The following is an 11,018-nucleotide window of genomic DNA, read 5'->3' on the forward strand; positions in this document are numbered from 1 at the left end:
TATATGTATATATCTTCAATCTCTCGACCGTGAACATTCCCGAACCACAATTTTACTCTCGACACGTAATAGAACTAGTCGTCTCTCTTGGTGGTTTAGAGAGTTCGAATATCCACGATAACTTCAGAAATGGATCGTTCTTTAATCTGTGACTATCCCAAAGTTTTATCGCTTTCACGATAAATAATGTTTTCACAAAGCTCATGGTAATCGAAGAATCAATCAGACGAGAAAGTCTGAAGATTTATATGGTGTACGTTATATACTGCCAAGCCTTTAAAGCGAAGAATATATCAATTTCAAAAAGTATATATTATTTATTTCAAAAGTTTACGTTTAAATAACTATCGAACGTATATGTAGTTAAAAAAAATCACTTTTTTTTTCTTTTCCTTTTTTTTTTTTAACGCCTCTAAACGAGTTAAAGCTTGACGAATGTCATTATATGTGCGGATGGATGATTGAGCGATTTGCAAATTTTTTTTTTCTTTTTCCCTTTTTTTTCTTTTTTTCTTCTTTTTTTTTTTTTTTTTTTTCTTTTTTCAGAACATCCTCAAATTGGCCATGTCTAAGGATATGACTCAACTAGATTAACCTTTAAAGGCCCTTACGAAGAGATATTTTAGAACTGTTCAAAGTTTTCTCTTTCTCTCAGAGAGAAAGAGAGAGAGAGAAAAAGGGATAGATAAAGAGAGGGAAGGAATGCAGAAAGGTCGTGCGAACGTCATTGTTGCAAGAAAGGGCTAAGAGGAGGGCTCGTAAGGAAAGGCTCGAAAATGGTTTTGATTAACGAGGGTGCAGACACCGGCCGTGAGGATTTCGAGAAGGGTCCGCCGACGCGTTCCGACCAGTAAAGTGCCGGTGTCTGGCCTTGGATTACTCATCGACGTCTCCCTTTCTCCTTCTCTCTCTCTCTCTCTCTTTATTTTCTTTTCTTTTCTACCTTTCTCCCCTTCTTCGCACCATCATAAACGATGCTCCAGGGTCATCGAACTTATGCACGGAAGACGTTAACAGGATCGCCGATTTTTCTCATTTTCTTTTTTCCTTTTTATTTTCTTCTTTCTTTTTCTTTCTTTTTTTTTTTTTTCGTTTTTTCAGGAAGAGAACGATGATGTCACACGTCGAACGTGATCTTTGCATAATCGATATCTCAAAAAATTTTCAATGATACTCGCGAATCAATTCAGAATCAACAAGAGTATATATAATAATCTCGTAAGTTATAAATCCTTTTGTAGGTTTGATCTGTCAATTAAAGTCCAATGGAGAGAGAGAGAGAGAGAGAGAGAGAGAGAGAAAGAGAAAGATTGTTATATATAGGTTTTAAAATAAATGGACCGTTGTTCGTTCCTTTCCGTTTTGTTCGTGCGCGTAACGTCGTTCGTTTGTTCGTTCGTTCTATAGAAAGAAAGAAAGAAAGAAAGAAAAAAAAGGAAAAAAAAAAAAAGAAAAGAAACAAAAAATAAAAGATCCATGACGCGTCGAACGAAAGGAAAAGTGGTCTGCCAGGTTCGGAGGAAGAGCTCTCTTACTCCGATCCATCTTGATCCTCTTTCAGGATTCGTCCTCGATAATTCGTGGAAACGCCGAATTCTTTTGACAGGTACCTTCGAATATATTGTTTTCTTTTAACTAGTCTCGACGAAGATAAATGAAAATGCGATAAATTTTCTATCCTAGGGAGTAACAGACGTTAACGTTAGGTTCAGGTAAGGAGAGTTTCGCAGAAGAATGGTGGGGGCTGAGGGTGGGGGTGGGGGGAAGGCGAGACTGTGGGACTTGGGGACTGAAGGGGGTGGGAGTAGAACGCGGTTGTGCGTTTCGTCGAATAAAGGCCACCTGCGAGTGCAAAGAGAGGAAAAGAGAAAGAGATAGATAAAGAGAGAGAGAAAGAGAAAGAGAGAGAGAGAGAGAGAGAGAGAGAGAGAAAGACAGAGAGAGAAAAGAAAGGGAGCTGTAGTTTTCTACCTTCCTGGAGGTCTCTCGATTTCGTTTCACGGGCGGAGAAATGAATCGAAAGTCAGTCTCTCTTCGACGTTCCTTTTTCTTTGTTTCTTTATTTCTTTCTTTCCTTTTTCCTTTCTTTTTCTTTTTTCTTTTCTTTTTTTTTTTTTGTTCCTTTTTCCTTTACGTCAACGATTCCAAGAAATATCCCAAGAAGTTATTTCAAAGGATCGAAAGTCTTATTACACGATATCCCGATTATATCGATTCACGAGTAGCGAAAAAAAAAGAATTAGGATCTGCAAGAGAGAGAGAGAGAGAAAGAGAGAGAGAGAGAGAGAGAGAGAAATCGTTGAGCTAAGGATTATCGAATCGTTCGAAAGAAATTAATTCAGAAATTATAGTAAGAGGTTGATGAGGGTGGGAGGGGGGAAGGAAGAGGAAGAGGAAGAAAAGAAAAAAGAAAAATATACAAAGAGAGAACTTTCGTGGAATATACGAGACTTAAGAAGATACGTGGATAAGGGTGGAAGGTTGCTGAGGATGATGTTGTTAATGCGATAGCGCTTAATGGATTTAATCTTTTTAATAAAATTGTCTTTGCGATATTGTACGAGCTGAAAGGAAGGGAGGAAGGAAGGGAGGGAGGGAGGGATGAAAAACAAGGAAGGGATGTAAATTACATGATTACTATTAATACGATGCTTTTTCATTTTTCACTCTCGATAGTGAAATAAGGAAATTTCGTTCGATGTCAAATTCATTCTCGATGTCAAAGACCCTCCCTGACGCTGAGTGTTCGATCGGGCGAGGGAAGAGAAGAGCAAAGAGAAGGAACGGCATGGAGGGAGAGCCCTTGAACAAGGACACGTCCGTCTTCTCGTTTCTGCTGTGTAAAAAAAAAAAAAAAAAAAGAAATTCTTTTGCATTGCGTGCACGCGTGAATATGTGCGTGAGTTCGTTCATTCCTTCTCTCATTCGTTTAGACGAGAAACGAGAAAAGAGGAAAGGAGGTATCGTCTTTCGATTAAATACGATCCACAGGATCCACCATTTGTAGACCTACCATCAACTATCAGTCGTTTCCGTTTTTTTTTTATTTTTTATCTCTTTATCTCTTTATCTTTTTCATTCTCTCTCTCTCTCTCTCTCTCTCTCTCTCTCTTTTTTTCTTTTATTCTCTCTTATTCGTGAAAGAGAATGCTTACGCACGTTCACGCATCTACGCAAGCAAGCTCTTTTCGTAGCAAACGACTCCATTGTTGCAGAAATTTTTCGAGTATCCTCGACGATTCTCCTTTTCGTCTTGTTAAATGAAACGTCTAGTCGTCTAGTCGTAATCGAAAACTACAAACGAAAGATGTAATAAGAGATTAGAGTGACGAAAGTTAGAACGACCAGAGGAGATATTAAGCATTCTATCTTACATATATATATATATATATATATATATATATATATATATATGATTTGGTAATATTGTCGACGATCTTCATTATTATTTTTATCTTAACGACCGAGGAAGGAATTTTCAATATATACATACATACATACATACATACATACATACATACATACATACATACATACATACATACGTATAAAGCATAAATATATTATGTTATTCTATTTGTCCGATCGTTAAATCTGTTGACAACATATATCAATTGAACTTTAAAAAGAGCAAGAGTCCACGTCCGGTAAATATTATGAACATACGTAATATCATTTCCATGGCCATCAGTATGCTTTCTACGTTGACCTTCATCTCTTTCGGTTTGGTTTGGATTGAATGATATTTTTCTTATTTTTTTTTTTTTTTTTTTTTTTTTTTTTTTTTTATTGATCGATCTATTAGATAGAAAATGTACGTAAGGAATCTAGAAATCAAAATAATCGAATAAATCTTTAGATATTGAGAATTATTTTATTTTGACAAGACGAATCATCGATTTTCAAGGACTTATTCGATATTTATTTACCGTTTCGTAAGGGTCTATATTTTTCGAACTTTTGAAATTTTTTCTTAATGAAGTTTATTATAGATTATGGAAAAATTTTCACGATTTAATACGTCTTGAACTTTTTGACTTGTTATCGTCCTTTTGATTCTCTCTCTCTCTCTCTCTCTCTCTCTCTCTCTTTCTCTCACTTTCTCTTTTTTTCTCTCTTTCTTTCTTTCTTATTCTCTTTCTCTTTCACGTTTTCTCTCAGTTTATATTTTGAATTATAGATATTTACCATTGAGATAAGAGATCAAAATTATTAAATTTTATATATCTTTCTGGACGACAATGTCTGTTGCACGGTATACCGTAAGTGCGTATACAGCAAGGTTTCCAACTTGGTTTTTGTGGTATCGGTGGAATTATGCAAATTTTATAAGGAGAACTCGGTGGACATATGTATTTTGGTGGACAAGATCTTTCAGGAGGGCATGGTCTCATTGGACATCCAGAACATGGTTGACAGGACTAAATCGAAATGAAAGAATTTATCATGATTTAATGAAGATCGATATCTCGAAAAAAAAAAAAGAAAAAAGGAAAAACAGTTAGTAAGGTTAAGAAACATAGATCGTTCCTTTTTTGACATACCATTGTCTATCGTTTAAAAATTTTAGAATTTATACGGATTAATCTATTCGATGTTTTTTTCTTCGAACAAACGTAGACATATTTCAATTGAACATTTTGACAAAATTTTCATATATCAAAGATGTTAAAAATGTTGATTATAATGTCGGCGAATGGTGCCGCTCGGTTGGCTTATGAAACGGAATTGGTTTTACGGAGTGAAACGTATCGATTTCTCTCAAGTTCGACTCGCTCTGGCATCATCTCGCGTTTTTTGTTTACGCGAAAATATCAGAGCGCGCAGGGCGACCTCGAGAGATTGCGACGAACCCGCAGAACCTGACCTGCATTAACGTGGCATCGCTTGTGCTGCGATATTCGGAGGTATCCGCAACGAGACCTTGGCTCCGAAACACCGAAACACAGATTCCACGACGGGGACGACTTTTCCTCTCTCTTTCTTCGTCGTCCGTTTTTTCCTCTTTGTAAAACCGACGTTCTCGAATTTACTCGAATCCGAACGGACGCCGGTCAAAACTTGCGAAACTTTGGAGGAACTGTCGAAAGTTTTTAAACAAACAACAACAAAACCATAAATACATATATACATTATATACGTAAATACATAATATTGTACGACTACGTATTTTCAGTTGGACGTTAAAACGAGAAAAGAATTCTGAGAAATGTGAAAGAACAAACAAAAAGAAAAAGAAAAAAGAAAAACAAAAATAAAGAGAGAACGAAAGAAAGGGAAGAAAAAAGAAAAATAATAAAAAAAAAAAAAAAGAAAGAAAAGAAAACTTGACGTTCAGAGAGCCATTTAAATATCGTAATGATTTCTATTTTCAACGAACGCGCGTGCGGTCGCAATGAATAAATGTTCCTAGCTTCCTTTTACGGTCGATACTTTATTAATTTTTATCCGTAAAGGTGAATTTCCTGTTCGGAATCTATACGATACATAATCAAGCACGCATATAATGGGATACTTGGAAAGAAAAAGCTAAGGAGCTAATTATGCGACGCACGTTGAATCGTCTTCGAACCATTTCCTGCGATTATAGCGTTTATATCACAATGACGTTCGAAGGGGTGGTTACGTTCATTATGACGAACACGCCTTTCCAGAAATACACTTTGAGAGAGAGAGAGAGAGAAAGAGAGAAAGAGAGAGAGAAAGAGAGAGGGAGAGAGAGAGAGAGACTGTACGGAATTTGTTCTTAGCGACGAATGATAGGAACAGATTTCTCGGTAATCCCCTCGAACGTCATCGACAATTATCAATTCGATATGTCCGAAGATTAGCGAGAAACATACAAAGCTGACAATAATTTTTTTTTCTTCGCACTTCATATTTTCTCAATTTATATATATATATATATATATATATATATATATATATATATATATGTGTGTGTGTAAATATTACGTTAATTCGTACAATTTTATTTTCGTTTTGGTTTCATTTCGTTTTCATTAAAATCCACACGTTCATTCCGTATCATCGATTATTTTTAGCTTGTAATATGAATAATTAGGCTTTTTGAAATTCCGTGAGTAAATGTGAGAAATTTTTGCGTAGGACACAAGAAAGAAAAATGAGTTAACGATTGCATAAGGAATCGTTGAACAAATTTAGAACGCGCGTCATCGGATGGACCCCAGCGAAACGGCACATGAGAGGACGTTGATCGCGGGTGGTGTATGGAAACGGGCCCAAGGTTACCAAATGGAGACTGCCCAAAAACCCAAATACATACAATTATATCGGACGATTGGGCACGAGCTATGTATATGTCTAGCAACGAATCTCCTTTGCTTGCGAAAGGACCATCCCACTACGATCACCATCATCAGGCATTAACTTTCGTTACAGTATACAAGTCTCAAGGTCATTTTCTTAAAATTCATCGTTACGTTAGATAGATCATATTGAATGTCGTTAACCAATATCGATTTAATCGATCGTGAATTAATATAGGATCGATTGACTTTTCGTCCTATGACATCGTAGAAAAGTAACATCCGAATATATCGTGATGAATACATATATACATATATATATATATATATGTACATACTCACTTTATATACTTAGGAATAAAGTGATCGTATAAGAAGCATCGTAGAAGAAAAACTCTATAGGTTTGTTACATCATAGGTAACCTTGGTTCCGGCGTAAACAACTTCTAGAAAGCAAGTTCAAACGCCTGTCAAACTGCTGAACACATTCTATAGTACGTGTATAAATACCCCAGGATATATCTGAAAGTTCGTTGCCCAGCGACGTTTCGTGTATTTCTTTCTTTCTATTTCTTCTGATTGTTTTTTTCTTTTCCCCCTTTATTTTTTTTTTTTTTGACTTTTCTCTTGGAATTATAATATAACAATAAACGGAATAAGAAAATGAAAATGGTGAAAGAGATAATGACGAAGTAAATAGATAATGATGAAGAAGAACAGAAAGATCGCTTCCACTTTAATGAAAATGAAACGAACGTGATACGATACGTAATGACAAAGAGAAGAAGAATAAGAATAATAATAAGAATAAAAAGAAGTAGAAGAAGAAGAAGAAGAAGAAGAAAAAGAAAAAGAGGAAGAAAAAGGAGAAGATGGAAAAGGTGAAAGAGGTGGAGATGATGATGATGATGATGATAATGGTGGTGGAGGTGTATACGAAGGGATAACAAAAAAAAAAGAGATAGAAAAGGATAGAGAACGTAGTAGTGCGACGCACGTCGTCTTATCGGAAGCGACGCAGGTGTCCTCCGTTAAGAGAATACTCAGCGAAAGGCGAAAGGGTTAACGATCTTCCTCTTTCCGTGTACAAGTACGGGAATGAGATAGGACGCGTGCGTTCGCGCGAACGCACGCGCACGCTCCTCTTGTCTTCTCTTTTGCTTTTTCTTTTTCTTCTTCTTCTTCTCCTACTACTACTACTACAACTACTACTACTATTACTACTATTATTATTACTACTACTACTACTTCTTCTTCTTCTTCTTCTTCTTCTTCTCTTTTTTTCTTCTTTTTCTTTTTCTTTTTCTTCTTCGTCTTCTCTTCGTCGACGTTCCAGGATGACGAGCTTCTTGCTAATCGCCGGTGTCGCTGGCCGCGCTCGAGGTCTCCTTGTAAGATTCCAACGTGTGCGTCACGCGATTCTACGTCTCTCTTGGAACGTACGACAACGACGACGACGACGACGACGACGACGACGACGACGACGACGACGACGACGATGAAGACGATGAAGACGATGAAGACGATGAAGACGATGAAGACGATGGCAAATTCGCGCATATTTCAAAAGAAAAAGAAAGGAAAGGTGGATTGCGGATAGCGATGGAAAAAGGGAGGGAGACGTGGAGAATGCCACTCGGGTGAGAATGGAAAAACGAAGGAGATCCGATATATATATATATAGATAGGGAGAGAGTGAGAGTAAGAGAGAAAACTACGACGACAAGGAACGTGGGAAGAACAGAGAGGAAATGGTTATCGAGAAGAATTCGTCGAGTGGTTCTCCTCTTCGAGGCTTCGGCCATTCATATCGAGCGCACCGGAGAAGAGTCTTTTTCTTTGTCCCTTTTTTCCCTTCTCTTTCTTCTTTTTTTTTTTTTGACCTTTTTCTTTCCTTTTTCTTTTTCTTTTTTTTTGACCTTTTTCTTTCCTCTTTTTTTCTTTTTTTTTTTATCGCTCCACAATTCACACAAGCCTCCCCTCACTCTCACTCTCTCTATCTCTCTCTCTCTCTTCTCCCTCTCTTCCTTCTTCTTCTTCTTCTTTTCCTTCTTGTCTTCTACTTACTGGCACACGGACTTTCACCGATTTTTTTTTTCAACGATTCAGCGAAACGCTGAGATTACATTCTCTTCTTTAAAAACGATACGCATCATTCTATTTTTTTATTACGTATGCACGTACAGTTTATGATTCACTTATCAATAATACGCTTTTAACGTTCGTAATATACAAATTCCACTTTCAAAGTGATAAATTTTCAAAGATAATAGAGACGCGAGGTCTTTTCAATGTCGCGCAAATGGATGACTAAGATCGGGATATTTTCCCCTTTATAATATGCGAAATCTGTGTTATGTTAAACGCGATTAATTGGTATCATGTTCTAATAATAGTTCGATCGGAAATGACGTTGTTGATTCGTTATAGACTACATATATTCTCGTTTAATCGAATTCAAGTTTTATCCAATAACAATAAGAAAATTATATGGATGTAACTGTAACATTTTTCTTGTTTTTCTTTTTTTATATATATATATATAATAATTTTCTTCTTTTGTTTCTCTCTCTCTCTCTCTCTCTTTCTCTCTCTTTTTCTCTTTCTTTCTCTTTTTCTCTTTCTCTCTCTCTCTCTATATATATATATATATCTTTAGTTATACTTTTACATTTAATTCGATTAAATTCAATTTCATATCTTTAAAATTGTGCTATAATACTTATGTATTATATATCAAAAATATTTCATTTATAATAATATTTAATTATATAATACTTATATATATATATATATGTTATACATTAATGTTGAATAATTTTCAACCATAATGGATACGTTTTTATTTACGATGATTGAACGAATCAGGACAAATCTGTATTCTGAATCTAAATTTTTTTTCTTAAGAATAATATATAAGAAAATGATCTGTTAATAATAAATCGTCGAATCATTATCCTGATCTTAATTGGTAAAAGAAAATTATTCGTCATTTAAGTATAGTATAATAATGAATCGTTTCTCGTTCGTCGTGCGTTGTGTACATAATAGAACCGACACAGCGCGTAATCTCATCGCGTAAAAACATCGTAATGCTGAGTCGTACTTTTTAAAAAGGAGATTGCAAACGCGAGGGGAAGATAAAAGAGCGAAGTTAAAAATGCGCGCGAGCTTCTCTCTCTCTCTCTCTCTCTCTCTCTCTTTCTGTCTTTCTCTTTCTCCCTCTCTGTTCTTCTTAATGAATAAAACGTGCGAGTTTATTCGCATACAAGCATTCTTCTCTTATTTCTCATTATCATTTCGTCACATTGATGTACCAATTGATATATAAGAAAAGGACTTTCAATAAAAACGTGCTGATCAAAACAAAGAAAATAAAAGTTATATATATATATATATATATATATATATATATATTTTTCTTTATGCTAAGGCACTTAAAATAAAGTGATAAGAAAAATCGAGAAGTATCGAATGTAAGTCGAGATTATACAATCTAATTCGAAGAAATAAAATCTAAAGTCGTATTATTGATTACGAACGAGAAGAAAAGATAAAACAGAGGGCGCAAGGTCTCACTTTCTTTCTTTCTTTCTTTCTTTCTTTCTTTCTTTCTTTCTTTCTTTCTTTCTTTCTCTCTTTTCCTATTTCTCTTTTTATTCTTCTTAATGAATAAAACTCAAGAATATTAATCGTATACGGTTGTTATTTATTTATACATCGCAGTATCTTTTCGTCATAATTGATATAACAATCACTATCGAAAAATATTTTCTATATAATATTGTACAAAATGAAAGCAAAGAAAATTATCGCGTACGACGATAAAAATATGTTTATTAAATTAAATCTAATATTTAAAATATTAGGATAATAACAAGTAATTCGATCGAAGATCGAACGTATTGAGATACAATATATTTCGAAGAAATCGTTGGATTACGAATTTATTGATTACGAACGAGAGTGAAAGATAAAATAGAGGGCGCGAGGTCTATATCTTTCTCTCTCTGTCTTTTTCTTAATGAATAAAACGTAGGAATATTTAATCACATACGCTTATTCTTTCTTATTTCGCTATATCTCTCCGTCATAATTGACCAATCTATATCAAAAAGTTTCATTTTTTATTTATTTATTTATTTATTTATTTATTTTCTTTTTTTTTTTCTTTTTTAATGGCGTTCGATATAGCAAAGAAAATAATTGCGTACAAATGATAATAATATTTTTATGACGTTTTAGATGTAACGCTTAAAATAATTATCTATCTGTTTTTGTTAATGAATAAGACGTAAGAATTTATTAGCATATTCTTTCTTATTTTTCCCCCTGTATCTTTTCGTTGGAATTGATCTATATAAAAAATTCTATATCGTGAAATATATTGAATGAAAAATCATAAATCAAAGTGAAATAAAGAAAATAATATTTTTATGACGTTATATATTTAACATATTAAAATATTGATAAAACAGGAACAATCATTCGTGTACGAATGTATCGAGATAGAGAGAATCCTTCGGAGAAATCGTCGGAAGTTGTTTTATACCTTAGGGAGAAGATCGATTTCTTTTAATCGATTCTCGCCATCTCATAGCTTAATTCCATTCTGAAGGATCCGAAGGAAACGTTCATCTCGAATATTTGCTATATAAAGTAGTAAACCTCGAGGATACACGCGCCGGTGTTATTACATACCGAGTAAATTACTTACTTACGTATAGTAACAATTCAGTTCTTTTTTCT

At 34.6% G+C, this 11,018-nt stretch overlaps 1 long non-coding RNA gene across 1 annotated transcript in view; it reads left to right on the top strand.

The window, feature by feature from the left end:
- Positions 1 to 8,851, top strand: part of LOC124432339 — a 29,621-nt gene extending 20,770 nt beyond the window's left edge. The window contains exon 3 of the long non-coding RNA XR_006944231.1: positions 6,109 to 8,851. This is a non-coding gene — a long non-coding RNA (uncharacterized LOC124432339). The remainder of the gene's footprint in view (positions 1 to 6,108) is intronic.
- Positions 8,852 to 11,018: the final 2,167 nt, after the last annotated feature.

The sequence above is a fragment of the Vespa crabro genome, chromosome 24 (genome assembly GCF_910589235.1).
Source record: "Vespa crabro chromosome 24, iyVesCrab1.2, whole genome shotgun sequence".
Classification (NCBI taxonomy): Eukaryota; Metazoa; Arthropoda; class Insecta; order Hymenoptera; family Vespidae; genus Vespa; species Vespa crabro.